Genomic DNA, 14,705 nt, shown 5'->3' on the forward strand with positions numbered 1-14,705 from the left:
AGGGCACCGATGCAGCTGTGGCTGGACTAACAATTGGAGCGCCTCACACTGAGACGGACGGCCAGTCCAATCTCATGCTTCAGGGATTCCATGGTCACTGAGGGGTGAGGAAGGAATTTTTTACCCATATGTCAGAGAATAGCAAAGCTGGCCAGGTGCATTGTGGGGATTTCACCTTCCCCTTTTCTGATGCAAGAGGCAAGATACTGGAGTGGACTGACACAGAATGATTTTGCACCTTGTGGTCGAATCTCCTTTTCTCATGACACATTATACAAACAGGGTTTGTGGGGAGGCCCCGGGGCTCCCTTGGATTAAAATTCCCAACAAAAGCCAAGAGCAATCCTCCCTTAATCCAATCTGGGGGATGCAAACCCCAAGGGCCCTAGCCAGACAGCCCTAGCCCACCTTGCCTCTGTGATGTCAGCAGTGGCCCTGTGACACGAAGGGGGCAGGCAGCCTGTGGCTCAGTGTGCTCTGGGAGCTGGAGGAGGGAGCACACGGCTGTCTGGGCTCTGCTTTTCAGACAGTTGGGAGCGTTTTTTGGAGCGCATAGCACCTGTTTACACAGAACTCGTGGAGGAATCCACATCCTCACTGTCATCTGTGATTATATGTGAGACATCAAAATTCTTCTGTGGCTCGACCATCCCAGCACAGGGGTGAGGGACCTTTCCTAGTGTATCCTCAGGGTTAGGAAAAAGAAGTACGAAATTATACCAAGCTCTGAGAATCAGCCTTTCTTTAGGTAAATATCTAAAAAGCAAAAATGGAAAACAAATTTAAAATCACTGATTTAAATCAAGATTTCCTGTGCTTGCTGATTTAAATCACAATGAAAATCATTGATTTGACTCGCTCTGATTTAAACCAGTCCATACTGCCGTGAACTTGGTGTGGGGTGGAAAGGGGTCATTTTAAATTGTGTTGGATGTCAAGTAATTTTATCCCAAAACTTAGTACAAATATTTAGTTTAGAGAAACAAGAAATGCTAGGCTAGCTCTTACTCTCTCTTTTTCTGACAATTCAGGGTGTGACTCCACTATTTTAGTCACAGGGACTCTTTTACATACCTTAGAGGACACCGTGATTAAAGCCAAGCAAAATAATCACTGTTATTAACCATGGCTATTTAAAGAAAAGAAAACACTAAACAAAACAACAAAAGACAGAACACAACTGATAAAAGGCTCATTTCTGTCCAGTCTCATCTGTATGCTTCTCTCTGGAGAGCTTTTAACAGATTACACCTTTGTGAGCAGGCTTGCCTTTGATGGGGTACTTTTCTTTTGGTAAATTGAAACCAGGTCTTATTTCCCAAAATTATTGTGAGTCATAGATACTAAGACTGTTTATGGATGGGCAACATAATTTTAAGAGCAGGCGGATCCTATTAATAACTAGACTGTTTATATAGATGGGCAAAGTAAGCAATTTTAACTCAATCCTCTGAAATAGAAGAAAGTAGTTAAATTACTTAGTTAGAAGAAACCATTTAAGGAGCTGGCTTGAGACTGGCCAATTAACAAAATATTTAGAATCTTAAATTCAGTTAAATCCCACTATTTCTCCGTTTCCCAATGATTAGCTCTTGTCTCTTTCCCAAATGCATGGTCTAAGCATTTAGTGGTTAACAGGAGAAACTGTTAACATCTTAAATTACAACAGCATTTCCATATCACAACAAAACTGTTGCAAGAGTTTATAACTCGAATCCCTTGGCAGGGTTTTAGTTAACTTCTCTTACCAGCACATGCTGAAGTTTTGGGGAGGTTTCCTTGGGCTGGTTTCTTCCCGAGTCTTCTCTCTTCTGTCTGTGTCAGCTTGCTTGTAGAGAGTGAGAGGATGAGTTGAGTTTGAGCAGGGTAGCAGAGCGTGTGCAGGGTGCTCATTTAGAGTTTTTATACTCGTCTCTTCCCTATTTCTGTGCAATTTTAGAAAAACACACCTCTCTCGCCCTTTCATTGGCTCCGTACATTCATGGAGCCTCTTCATCTTATGGACAGGTAGTTTGTTAATGTGTATATGTGTGAGGGTTGTACGTCTTTCTTGACAGTTATATTTCCTTTGTTTTTGTTGGAGAGATTCTCAGAACATCTTCAAATTTAGTCTTTTAACTCTTAACTTATTCAGTTCATTTTCTGAGGTATTTCTTCAGTTTCATTAGGGTTCAACAGGAAATGAAATTCTGTTTCTAAAAGTCCAAACCTGTGGTTTATGTACAGGTTTTTAGTTGTCAAAGCAGTCTTTTAAAATTAAATCATTCTTAACGAGTCTTTAGCTTAAATACGATTGAAGAAGTTGTTGATTCTCTAGAACAATTGTTGATGATGATTCTTCTTATCTTTCTGAGTTGGGGGAAGGAGTGGCTAGAGCTCTGCCAGTAACTAATTACTTCCCCATTAATATAATAAATAGTCTAAACTTAAATGTCTTCTTATAATCAGCTGAGCAAGGTCATTAGATTTCATGTTAGTACATAATGCATTTTACCACATGTAGTAATGTATTAGAAAACCAATTAGATACTTTGCATTCAGTTAAAATACTTTGCAAATATGCAAATATGCAAATATGCCCTCCAAAACAGTTTGCCATTTCAATATTTTAGAAATCAACTAAGGTTTTCTACAAAACTTTTTCTCAACTACACACATTCTTCTCTAAAGTTTTAAGGACACAAGCAGAAGGTTTTCTTGCAAAGAGGGGCTGGTAGAGCCCACTTTACAGCCTAGATTTATTGTTCTAACACATCCCTACATTCATTTTGGAATATCCAACATAAATAACATCCTCACCTTCTCCTACAGGGCCAGATCTTTCCTAAAACATTTCTCTTTATAACATTTCTTTTATTGAGATAAAGGATTAGATCTATAATAAACTGGCAGCTTATAGAAGAGGGAAGTGTTCTGCTGTGGATAAAACACGCTTTTGGTTGGTTTGACTCTTGACCCAAGCGGTCTGTTATAGCAATTAAACTTCTCTTAAATATTTTGTGCAAAGCACAGATGCCAATCATCAACACATATTTTAAACATAGCACAAAAAGAAACTAGTATAAAAGTTAAAGCAGATTAAAATGAACACAGCTGCCTTTTAAAGTTTGTACAGACTCTCTTGGGGGACATAAACAGTTTTGTGGTCAAGGAGATGTTATTTTCCGGACATTTGCATGTTTCTGGATGACAGAAAGCTGAAGACTTCTGCAATGTCTTTGATTAGCATGAACATTTTATAACCTAGCTAACTAAAAGTGGGCTACTGTTCTATTTTCAAGCCTCCTGGTGACAATATACTTATAGCTATGTTTGAATGTTCAGTAAAGGCACAAACATGTTTGTAATGACCTAACATTATAAAAAGAAGTGATAATAATGCTATTCATAAAATTTTACATCAATATTGAGGTCTCACCACCTCATAGCGGTCTTGTCTCTCCAGCCAGGCAGGCAGCAAAAGAACTACGCCTGGGTCCCTTTGGCCCACCTAGAACCGTGTGTGAGTATGGTGGGGTCTGTGTCATGGGAAGGAAGCCCCAGGGACTCATTCATGTTGGTTCTTGTCTTAGGAGCCGATATGGATCTTTACGGCCACCTCCGCCGACTGCTTGTCCGGTCTGGAGGTGAGTAGGAATTCTCCCCAGAAATGGACCCTCCTCTCCCCCCATTGCTGTCCTGTCCAGAGCTACCTGCAGGGGACCACTGGGAATCTGCATGGAATCTCCATGTGCTTGGGGAGTCAGGGTCTCCTGATGGAGGAGGTTTGTTTTCTCCAAGGTTCCTTGCAGCATTTTAGCTTTATTTAAACCCCCAGACATTTCTAGCCCTTCTCTGGTGGGACCCCAATGCAGCACTGCCATCCCGGCCTTGTCTGCACTCTCCTTGTCTCCTGAGGGAGATCTGTTATTAAGTAGAGAAGCGGGGACAAGCAGAGCTGGGGAAGTCCTGGCCTCTTGGGCTAAAATCTCGAATGGAATCCTGCTGGTTAGGGAAAAATTGGGGGCAGATTCTCCTCAAATTTCCCCCTGGCCCCTATTGCCCCTCCCCATGTTATCTCAGCTCCCTACCTGTGGGGTGAGGTGTTTGACAAATGCCTTGGCGATGGGTGTGCAATATAAATGCTCTGGGCTGTGACTGGTGGAAGTCCCTCTCCAGAGGTGCCCTGCAGTGTGATTAGTTCTCCACACATATGTATTGTCTACCTCACCCCCCTGGGATTTCTATCAGTGACCAGGAAAGGAGGAAATGACCCCTACCCCTTTGCACTTATCCACAGCCACAGACCAGGGGAAGGAGGATACAGCAGCAACTGGGTGTTGCAGCCCTTCCCTGTCTGAGCCTGCTTCAGGTAAGTAGGAAACAGGGGTACCGACTCCTCAGATTCACCCCTTTTCCTGCGTAACCTTCTGGAACCTTCATGTTGAAGTGTTTCCAATTCATAGTAAGTTGTTACAGATAAGGCTGCAACAAAACCCAGGTTCAAGCCACTAGGTCAGTTACAGAAAATGTATTTAGGCGACACTATGAATGATAAAACCAAACTTCATTCCAAAATAAAACGATTAGTTAAGCAAACAGGTGCGCAATTACCACCTACACTGTCAACACTAACTGTGGTATTGTGGATCAATGCGGGATCAGTCCACTGACAACAGCGTTAAGTACAGCCTTAGAACCCTGGGACATAACGGTACCGTTGGGGCGTTCATTGGAGCGCTCACCGAATTAACAAAACAACTCCCAGGAGAAGCCATTCTCATACTATTGAACGTGCAACTGCCCCTTACACTAATTATATTTCCATCGCCTCCTTATTGACTCTTTACATTACACGTGGTGTACATTAACATCTGCACCAATATCCTTCCCATACTATTAGTATAGATAACATTTTACATTACACGTGGTGTACATTAACATCTGCACCAATATCCTTCCCATACTATTAGTATAGATAACATTTTACATTACACGTGGTGTACATTAACATCTGCACCAATATCCTTCCCATACTATTAGTATAGATAACATTTTAATAAAACAGTCACAATTCTCAAAAACACTCATTAAAAGCCCTGCGTAAGCCAGTTATAACCAAAACCTAACAGTAGCATAATCCCGGGCCATGTCCTTGCTAACTCTTACTTTCCCATAACAGGATCTCCAACTTATGGCTAACTTTCCTCACACTAACAACTTCAGTTTTCTAAACTCTTCTACACTTAAGCTAACTTAGGCCCCAGACCTATTTTCTACTTATTTCTTAACCTAAACCATCCCATAGGTAGGCCAAATTCACAGCCATGAAAAAGTCATGGACCATGAAATCAGACCTCCCCCATGAAATCTAGCTATTGGGGAAGGGCAGGCTACTGCCATGCCTCTGACTCCAGCTGCTAGTCCCCTCTGGGCTGGGGAGGGACGGAACTGGCACTTCCCCTGCACAGCCGCCCTCGCCGGGGAGATCAGACCCCCCTCCGGGTACATACCCCGGTTGCTCGGAAGGCAGCACAGAAGTGAGGGTTGCAATCCCACAACCCCCCTACAACAGTTTTCGACTCCTCCGCAACTCCCTTTGGGGGCAGAACCCCCACTACAACATTGTGACATTTCAGATGTAAACATCTGAAAACCTGAAATTGGGTTTCAAATCCTATGGCCACGAAATTGATCAGAATAGACCGTAAATTTGGTAGGGCGCTACCTATAGGCTATACCTGCCCTTTGCCAACTCCCTCCAGTGGGTCAGCCCCCTCCTTCCCATTACTGAGGTTCTGCTTGTGCCTGGCATTCGACTTTTCCAGAGGCCTTGTGGTCTGCACTGCCTGAATGAGGAGGGCTCTTGGAGTCTCCATCTCCCTGCGGTTCTCCCTCCCCAAGCACTGCACGCGCTAGATTTCTAAATCCTCCAAGCTGTGTTTGCTGCAAACTAGTCCCCACCCCCTGCACTGCTGAGACCCCATTGTGTACTGTGTGGGAGTCGGGGGCTCTGATTGTTGGCCCCAACCTGTGACAGTGAGAAGGAGAGCTGGGGTGGCTTTCCCTCTGTTTAGAGAATCGCTCCTTTCTGGGTCACACAGGTGTTCTCTGTAACTGAGAAAGTTCTTTGGTGACCCAGGTGTGACTGTATTTGTTACTCAGTGAAATCAGGTTCATTGAAGTGTCACAAGAGGACTGGAACCTGCTGCTTTGGGTACAGAAAACTCCCTTCCCCTCAGCACTATCATTCACATCATTCCCCTGGCGGTTCAACCAGAGACCTTTAATGGAGAAATTTAACCCTTCTCTTCTATTGACAGACACAGCAGTGCAGGAGACTGCAGTGTCAGCCAGAGATGGCAACCCACCTGTCACCGAGTCTCCTGGTCCAGGTAGGCAGAAAGCGGCATGATACACAGCCAGAATTCCTTTCCAAGGCCCAAGTTGCTGTTCATCTGCACTGTCTTTTACAGAATCAACATAATGTTTAGTATCGGGGGCAGCCATGTTAGTCTGTATCCACAAAAACAACAAGGAGTCCGGTGACACCGTAAAGACTAACAGATTTATTTAGGCATAAGCTTTTGTGGGTAAAAAAACACTTCTTCAGATGCACAGAGTGAAAATTACAGATGCAGGCATTATATAATGACACATAAACTAACATAATGTTTAGTTCTAGCTTGTGCAAACAGTATACTTCCCATGGGATCCTTCGGGGTGAACAGTGGTATATTAACGCAGGGTGCTATATTAGAGAATCACAACAGTTATTATGAGAGTAAACGTCTCATTAGCCTCAAAATTCAGAAGGATGTCCACAACTTTAAACTAGCTTTGACGGGGACAGGTGAGCAAAGCCCACAGGTAAGTGGAGAACATGGAGACCTGGGAGATGGGTCGGAAATAGGAGGGAGCGTGGGCTATAATGGCAGAGAGAAAGGAGGGTCAGGGCAAAACTGGGAGGCAAGATCAAATCAGTATCTTAGATGCCTATATACAAATGCGAGAAGTATGGCTAACAAGCAGGAAGAACTGGAAGTGCTAATAAATAAATACAACTATGACATTGTTGGCATCACCGAAACTTGGTGGGATAATACACATGATTGGAATGTTGGTATGGATGAGTACAGCTTGCTCAGGAAGGATAGACAGGGGAAGGAAGGGGGAAAAGGGAGGAGGTGTTGCCTTGTATATTAAAAATGTACACACTTGGACTGAGGTGGAGACGGACATAAGAGACAGAAGTGTTGAGAGTCTCTGGGTTAGGCTAAAAGGGGTAAAAAACATGGGTGATGTCATCCTAGGGGTCTACTACCGGCCACCTAACCAGGTGGAAGAGGTGGATGTGGCTTTTTTTAAACAACTAACAAAATCATCCAAAGCCCAAGATCTTCAACTATCCAGATATATGTTGGGAAATTAACACAACAGGGCACAGACTATCTAATAAGTTCTTGGACTGCGTTGCAGTCAACTTTTTATTTTGGAAGGTTGAAAAAGGTACCGGGAGGAAGCTGTTCTAGATTTGATTTTAACAAATAGGGAGGAACTCGTTGAGCATTTGAAAGTGGAAGGTAGCTTGGGTGAAAGTGATCATGAAATCATAGAGTTCACAATTCAAAGGAAGGGTAGAAGGGACTACAGCAAAATCGAGACAATGGATTTCAGGAAGGCGGATTTTGGTAAGCTCAGAGAGCTGATAGGTAAGGTCCCATGGGAATCAAGACTGAGGGGAAAAATGACTGAGGAGAGTTGGCAGTTTTTCAAAGGGACGTTATTAAGGGCCCAAAAGCAAGCTATTCCGCTGGGTAGGAAAGATAGAAAATGTGGCAAAAGACCACCTTGGCTTAACCACGAGATCTTGCATGATCTAAAAAATAAAAAGGAGTCATATAAAAAATGGAAGCTAGGACAAAGTACAAAGGATGAATATAGGCAAACAACACAGGAATGTAGGGGCAAGATTAGAAAGGCAAAGGCACAAAATGAGCTCAAACTAGCTACGGGAATAAAGGGAAACAAGAAGACTTTTTATCAATATATTAGAAGCAAGAGGAAGACCAAAGACAGGGGAGGCCCTCTGCTCAGTGAGGAGGGAGAAACAGTAACAGGAAACTTGGAAATGGCAGAGATGCTTAATGACTTCTTTGTTTCAGTCTTCACCCAGAAGTCTGAAGGAATGCCTAACATAGTGAATGCTAATGGGAAGAGGGTAGATTTAGAAGATAAAATAAAAAAAGAACAAGTTAAAAATCTCTTAGAAAAGTTAGATGCCTGCAAGTCACCAGGGCCTGATGAAATGCATCCTAGAATACTCAAGGAGGTAACAGCGGAGGTATCTGAGCCTCTAGCTATTATCTTTGGAAAATCATGGGAGACAGGAGAGATTCCAGAAGACTGGAAAAGGGCAAACATAGTGCCCATCTACAAAAAGGGAAATAAAAACAACCCAGGAAACTACAGACCAGTTAGTTTAACTTCTGTGGAGTCATAGAATATCAGGGTTGGAAGGGACCTCAGGAGATCATCTAGTCCAACCCCCTGCTCAAAGGGGGACAACTCCCCAGACAGTTTTTTTTAAACTCTAGTTCCCTACATGGCCCCCTCAAGGATTAAACTCACAACCGTGGGTTTAGCAGGCCAATGCTCAAACCACTGAGGGAGGTATCCCTGTGCCAGGGAAAATAATGGAGCAAGTAATTAAGGAAATCATCTGCAAACACTTGGAAGGTGGTAAGGTGATAGGGAATAGCCAGCATGGATTTATAAAGAACAAATCATTTCAAAGCAATCTGATAGCTTTCTTTGATAGGATGACGAGTCTTGTGAATAAGGGAGAAGCGGTGGATGTGGTATACCTAGACTTTAGTAAGGCATTTGATACGGTCTCGCATGATATTCTTATCGATAAACTAGGCAAATATAACTTAGATGGGGCTACTATAAGGTGGGGGTATAACTGGTTGGATAACCGTACTCAGAGGGTAGTTATTAATGATTCCCAATCCTGCTGGAAAGGTATAACGAGTGGGGTTCCGCAGGGGTCAGTTTTGGGACCGGCTCTGTTCAATATCTTCATCAACGACTTAGATATTGGCATAGAAAGTACGCTTATTAAGTTTGCAGATGATACCAAACTGGGAGGGATTGCAACTGCTTTGGAGGATAGGGTCAAAATTCAAAATGATCTGGACAAGTTGGAGAAATGGTCTGAGGTAAACAGGATGAAGTTTAATAAAGACAAATGCAAAGTACTTCACTTAGGAAGGAACAATCAGTTTCATACATACAGAATGGGAAGAGACTGTCTAGGAAGGAGTATGGCAGAAAGGGATCTAGGGGCTATAGTGGACCATAAGCTAAATATGAGTCAACAATGTGATGCTGTTGCAAAAAAAGCAAACATGATTCTGGGATGCATTAATAGGTGTGTTGTGAGCAAGACACGAGAAGTCATTCTTCTGCTCTACTCTGTGCTGGTTAGGCCCCAATTGGAGTATTGTGTCCAGTTCTGGGCACCGCATATCAAGAAAGATGTGGAGAAATTGGAGAGGGTCCAGAGAAGAGCAACAAGAATGATTAGAGGCCTAGAGAACATGACCTATGAGGGAAGGCTGAAAGAATTGGGTTTGTTTAGTTTGGAAAAGAGAAGACTGAGAGGGGACATGATAGCAGTCTTCAGGTATCTAAAAGGGTGTCATAAGGAGGTGGGAGAAAACTTGTTCATCTTAGCCTCTAAGGATAGAACAAGAAGTAATGGGCTTAAACTGCAGCAAGGGAGGTTTAGGTTGGACATTAGGAAAAAGTTCCTAACTGTCCGGGTGGTTAAACACTGGAATAAATTGCCTAGGGAGGTTGTGGAATCTCCATCTCTGGATATATTTAAAAGTAGGTTAGATAAATGTCTATCAGGGATGGTCTAGACAGTGTTTGGTCCTGCCATGCGGGCAGGGGACTGGACTCGATGACCTCTCGAGGTCCCTTCCAGTCCTAGAGTCTATGAATCTATGAAAAACTGCTTATTAACTCGTGTGCACGGTTGCAGCAATTAGCTAAGCAGTTGCAGTGACTGCTTGTGCAAACGATCATTGTGATCTGTAACTGGCTGACTGTGTGTCAAGCGACCACGGCTGTGGTTGGAACTGTGGGTACGACTGAGCACACACATTCCATTCCTGGAAACAGACACCAATGCATTTTTCGTCACTGAGATGCCCACGTTTTTCATATGTATATTACAAATGGCTTTGTGAGTCATGATCAGATTCTGTCTCAAGCACTGCTGGTTTGGTGGCTGTGCAGTGAGGTGGGCCAGAATAGGTAACTTCTTGGTCAGAACATACCTCATAAACTCAAATACCTCATGGAACCAAATGTCTAGGTGATAGAGCCGCCTTGCTGAATCCCAAGGAAGAGGAGAGGTACCACAAAGATTTTATCCCCAAGGAAGGGGGATCCCACATTTCAGTGCTGCAACTCTGTACATCTACCTCCATCCGAGCCTCACAATGTCGCTGTCTCCTTGGGGTTCTCCAGCTCATGTGTTACGTCCTTCTGGCTGAGAGGGACTCAATGGAATCCCCTTCAAAGCCCCTAGTCAAGCAGAGAGCCTCCCCATGTAAATGGAGGTTCCCCCCACCTGGAGCAATTCCAGCCATCTTGGGAGCCACAGACCAGCACAGAGAATTGAGCCTGGGTCTCATTCCACATGGCAATGCAGGGCACCGGGCACCAGAGCACTGGCTTGGCCTCCCAAGAGTGAGGTGTGAATGTTCTGAGGTCTGTGCAGTAGAAGAGAAACTCCTGTGATCTGTTTACATTGGTTCTTGTCTAGGAGTCAATATGGGGTTTTTGGACCGTCTCTGCCAAAGACTGATTCAGACTATTGGTGAGTAGGAATTCTGCCCAGAAGCGTCCCCCACGATACAGATTTACCCCAGTTCCTCTCTGATTCCTATTGCCCTTACATAGAATCAGTCCCATGACACCTCACCCCACCACTGCCCTTCTGAATTACAGGATGGACACCTTTCCGAACGGACAGGACAAATCTGGACTCCAGCCAGCCAGGCCCCACTGACTCTTCTGTCCCAGGTAGGAGTCAACAGCCTTTCGCTGTGACAAATCACCACATGTCTATTTCTGTCCCATCAGGAAGTTCCATCCCAGTGCACACGGGATCATTCAGTGCCTCAGTTTTCCTAGCTTCATAATGGGGCTAACAAGACTGACAATCTTCACTGGGGTCTGGAAGGTGTCGGTAATGTTTGTAAAGGGACTGGAAGAGGAAATGCCCGATCTCAATGTTAAGTAACATGACACTGTCTGGGCAGTGATTGGTGGAAATCCCTCGCCAGGGGTTCCATAAGGTGCAGACAGTTCCCACACAGTTGTATGTCGCCCCCAGGGCATTCTATTAGTGACCATGATTGCGGGAAATTAACCCAGCATCTGCCTGTATCCACAGACACAGAGGAGCAGAAGGTGGCCCAAAAACAAGACCTGGCGCTACAAACCCTGGCTGCAGGAACGGGCAGCCACTGCAGCACTTTCTGTGCTGAACCTCCTGATCCAGGTAGGCCCATGCCCAGTATTGAGTGCCAGGAATAAAGCGGGGGAAAGTAGCCACAGTGACAGCCAAACCCCAGTGCTGAGAGGGCAAGAAGAGACTCCACCCAGGCTCTGTGCCCTGCTCTGCACATGCCCATAAGCCACTGCCCTCTGCTCCACCTTACACGCCAGCCTCCGTGCCATCCCACGCTGGGCTAAAGCCCTGCTGCCACAGGGCAGCACTGGAATCATCACCGGGCAGCCTGGGTGCCAGTAAAGGGGGAACTGACCCACCAGGCAGCTCCCTCTACCAGCTCAGCTCCCCAGTGGCTCTTCATAAGAATATAAGAATGGCCATGCTGGGTCAGACCAATGGTCCATCTAGCCCGGTACCCTGTCTTCTGACAGTGGCCAATGCCAGGTGCTTCAGAGGAATGAACAGAACAGAGCAATTATCAAGGGATCCATCATCCCCTGTCATCCAGTTCCAACTTCTGGCCATCAGAGGTTTAGGGACACCCAGAGCATGGGATTGCATCCCTGACCATCTTGGCTAATAGCCATTAATGGACCTATCCTCCTTGAATTTATCTAGTTCTTTTTAAACCCAATTATACTTTTGGCCTTCACAACATCCCCTGGCAATGAGTTCCACAGGTTGATTGTGCATTGTGTGAAGAAATACTTCCCTTTGTTTGTTTTAAATCCACTGCCTATTAATTTCATTGGCTGACCCCTGGTTCATGTGTTCTGTCAAGGGGTAAATAACACTTCCCTAGTCATTTTATGATATTATCGGTCTTATTATCTATCCCTTTCCTAATGATTCCCAACATTCTGTTAGCTCTTTTGACTGCCGCTGCACATTGAGTGGATGTTTACGGAGAGCTATCCACAATGACTCCAAGATCTCGTTCTTGAGTGGTAACAGCTAATTTAGACCCCGTCATTTTGTATGTGGGATTATGTTTTCCAATGTTCATTACTTTGCACTCATCGACACTGAATTTCATCTGCCATTTTGTTGCCCAGTCATCCAGTTTAGTGAGATCTCTTTGTAACTCTTTCCAGTTTACCTGGGACTTAACAATGGTGAGTAATTTTGTATCATCCACCTATTTTGCCACCTCATTATTTTACCCCTGAACAGCAAAGGCCCCAGTACAGATCTTTGGGGACCCCACTATTTACCTCCTTGTGAAAACCGAAAATGTATTCTTACCCTGTCTTTTAACCAGCTACAGTCCATGAGAGGACCTTCCCTCTAATCCCATGGCTGCTTACTTTGCTTAAGAGCAACCTTAGTTTCCTGCTGTTCATTTTAGGCACCAAGCGAAAGGCCTATTTGTCACCCAGGGGACAGCTCGCCCCAATCAGCGAGGAGGAGGAAACGCCAAGGAAGACCAGCGTGAGTGAGGAGAGAGCGGGAAATCCACAGCACACTGGGGAAGTGCCCATGGCACAGATGGTACAAGGTTCCCTCCATCACCAACTCAGCCTGGACTCCCGCCCCCTACTGCCTTTCCCACGACACACTGACCCTCTAAGGCTCTGACCCCCTTTCCTCATCTCTTGCTCCCAGATTCACTGCCATTCTCTGGCCCTAGAGAACATGCTCTGACTCCCCACTTGCCAGGGCAGGCGTTGCGGACGGGAGGAGAGAGGCGACTCCATTCCCAGCACCTGGCTCTGCTTTCTTTCTTCTTTGCTGGCTGGTCAGCAATGGGCTGCATTAGGGAACCAGGGAGAGAAATAATCCTGAGCTTCACCTCTCTCCAGAGTGTCCCGCGCACTCACCTCTCCCTGGGCCCGGGGCAGGGTTAGCTGTTAGCCCAGCTATACCTGTGGAGAGCAAGGCTCCGGGAGGGGAAGTGGCTGGCCCAAGGCCAGAAAGCAGGAGTGTACATCCCTGGTACACTCTGGAAGTGACCATTGTAGGAGGTGAGCAGGCAGAGACAATGGGCCAGATCCTTGGCCCCTGATAAGGCCGCATGAAGGGACATTAAGCTCTCCCTTCCAAGCTCCCGCGTGGTTTCCTCAGCCCAGCACGGGGGCAGGGAGGAGCCCTTGGATGCTATCTCCCCATCCCTGACCTGTCTGCGTGGGTCTCTAGACTCTCAGCCCTTCAGGACAGACATTGTCTCTGTCTGCGTTGTGCTGCACCCAGTGCAACAGGGCCTGATCCTGACTGGAGCCTCTGGGCGCTGCCATAACATCAGTAGTGATAAGTAATCAGGGCAGGCCCCGCTCTTCCAAACCGCGCCCCGCCAACCCTGCCATCCTCTCAGCACACACCACCCCAGCTGGCGCCCGGTACAACTATCCTGTTGAACCAACCCTAAGTGATACTAGGCTAGTGCAAACCAAGGGGTCAAATGCCCCCCCCAGAGAAGGGAGAGTCCGGCACCAGCTGGTAGTGGTAACCCAGCTGCTGATGGAGACTCTACACATTGGGGCTTGTCTGCCTGACATGTCATCGCCATGCCCTGCGTCTTTTCTCTTGCACAGGGCCTTGCTTGCGTGAGGGACATGGATGAGGCTGCCCTGAGGAAGGACATTGGCACCCTCTTCCCAGCACTCCACTCCATGGTAAGAGATGCTGGTATCACTCAGGCAAAATCCCGGGGCCTGTTGGCTTAAACTGGGTAGGCTGTGGGAAGAGCTGTCCCTGCCTCATCCTGTTCCCATTGGGGGATGGATCCTAGAGAACTCTCCTTTGGTTTCTTTTCCTCCCACTCACCCCACCCCCTTTGACCGGGAACATCAGCATCCCGCACCTTGTTCAAACGCTCCACATCTTCGGTTCCTGACCCGTCAAACTCTGCTTCTACATGAGCCATGGCCCCCGAAGCCTCGGCGTCACTCATAGACTGATCCAGCTTGCTGGCCTGTTCTTTAGATGGGAATTAGAATCTGCCTCTCCACCCTCACCCCTTCACTCTGCCATCCGAGGGCTGGGCCTGAGAGACACTTGATCTAGTTTGCCTTTGCTGCTGTTGCTTTCTTCCCCTAGGTGTGTCATCTCCCCAGAGAGGCCCTGGAGGAGCGGAGAGAGGCTCTGGACTCTCTGATCCATCTGGGTAAGAAACCCATTCACCTTTCCCAGAGAAGGAGATTTCCCAGAGCCTGCGGAATTTCAGAGCCCAGGCATAGAACTATATTCCCTT

Source organism: Chrysemys picta, unplaced genomic scaffold (assembly GCF_011386835.1).
Source record: "Chrysemys picta bellii isolate R12L10 unplaced genomic scaffold, ASM1138683v2 scaf743, whole genome shotgun sequence".
NCBI classification, from domain to species: Eukaryota; Metazoa; Chordata; order Testudines; family Emydidae; genus Chrysemys; species Chrysemys picta.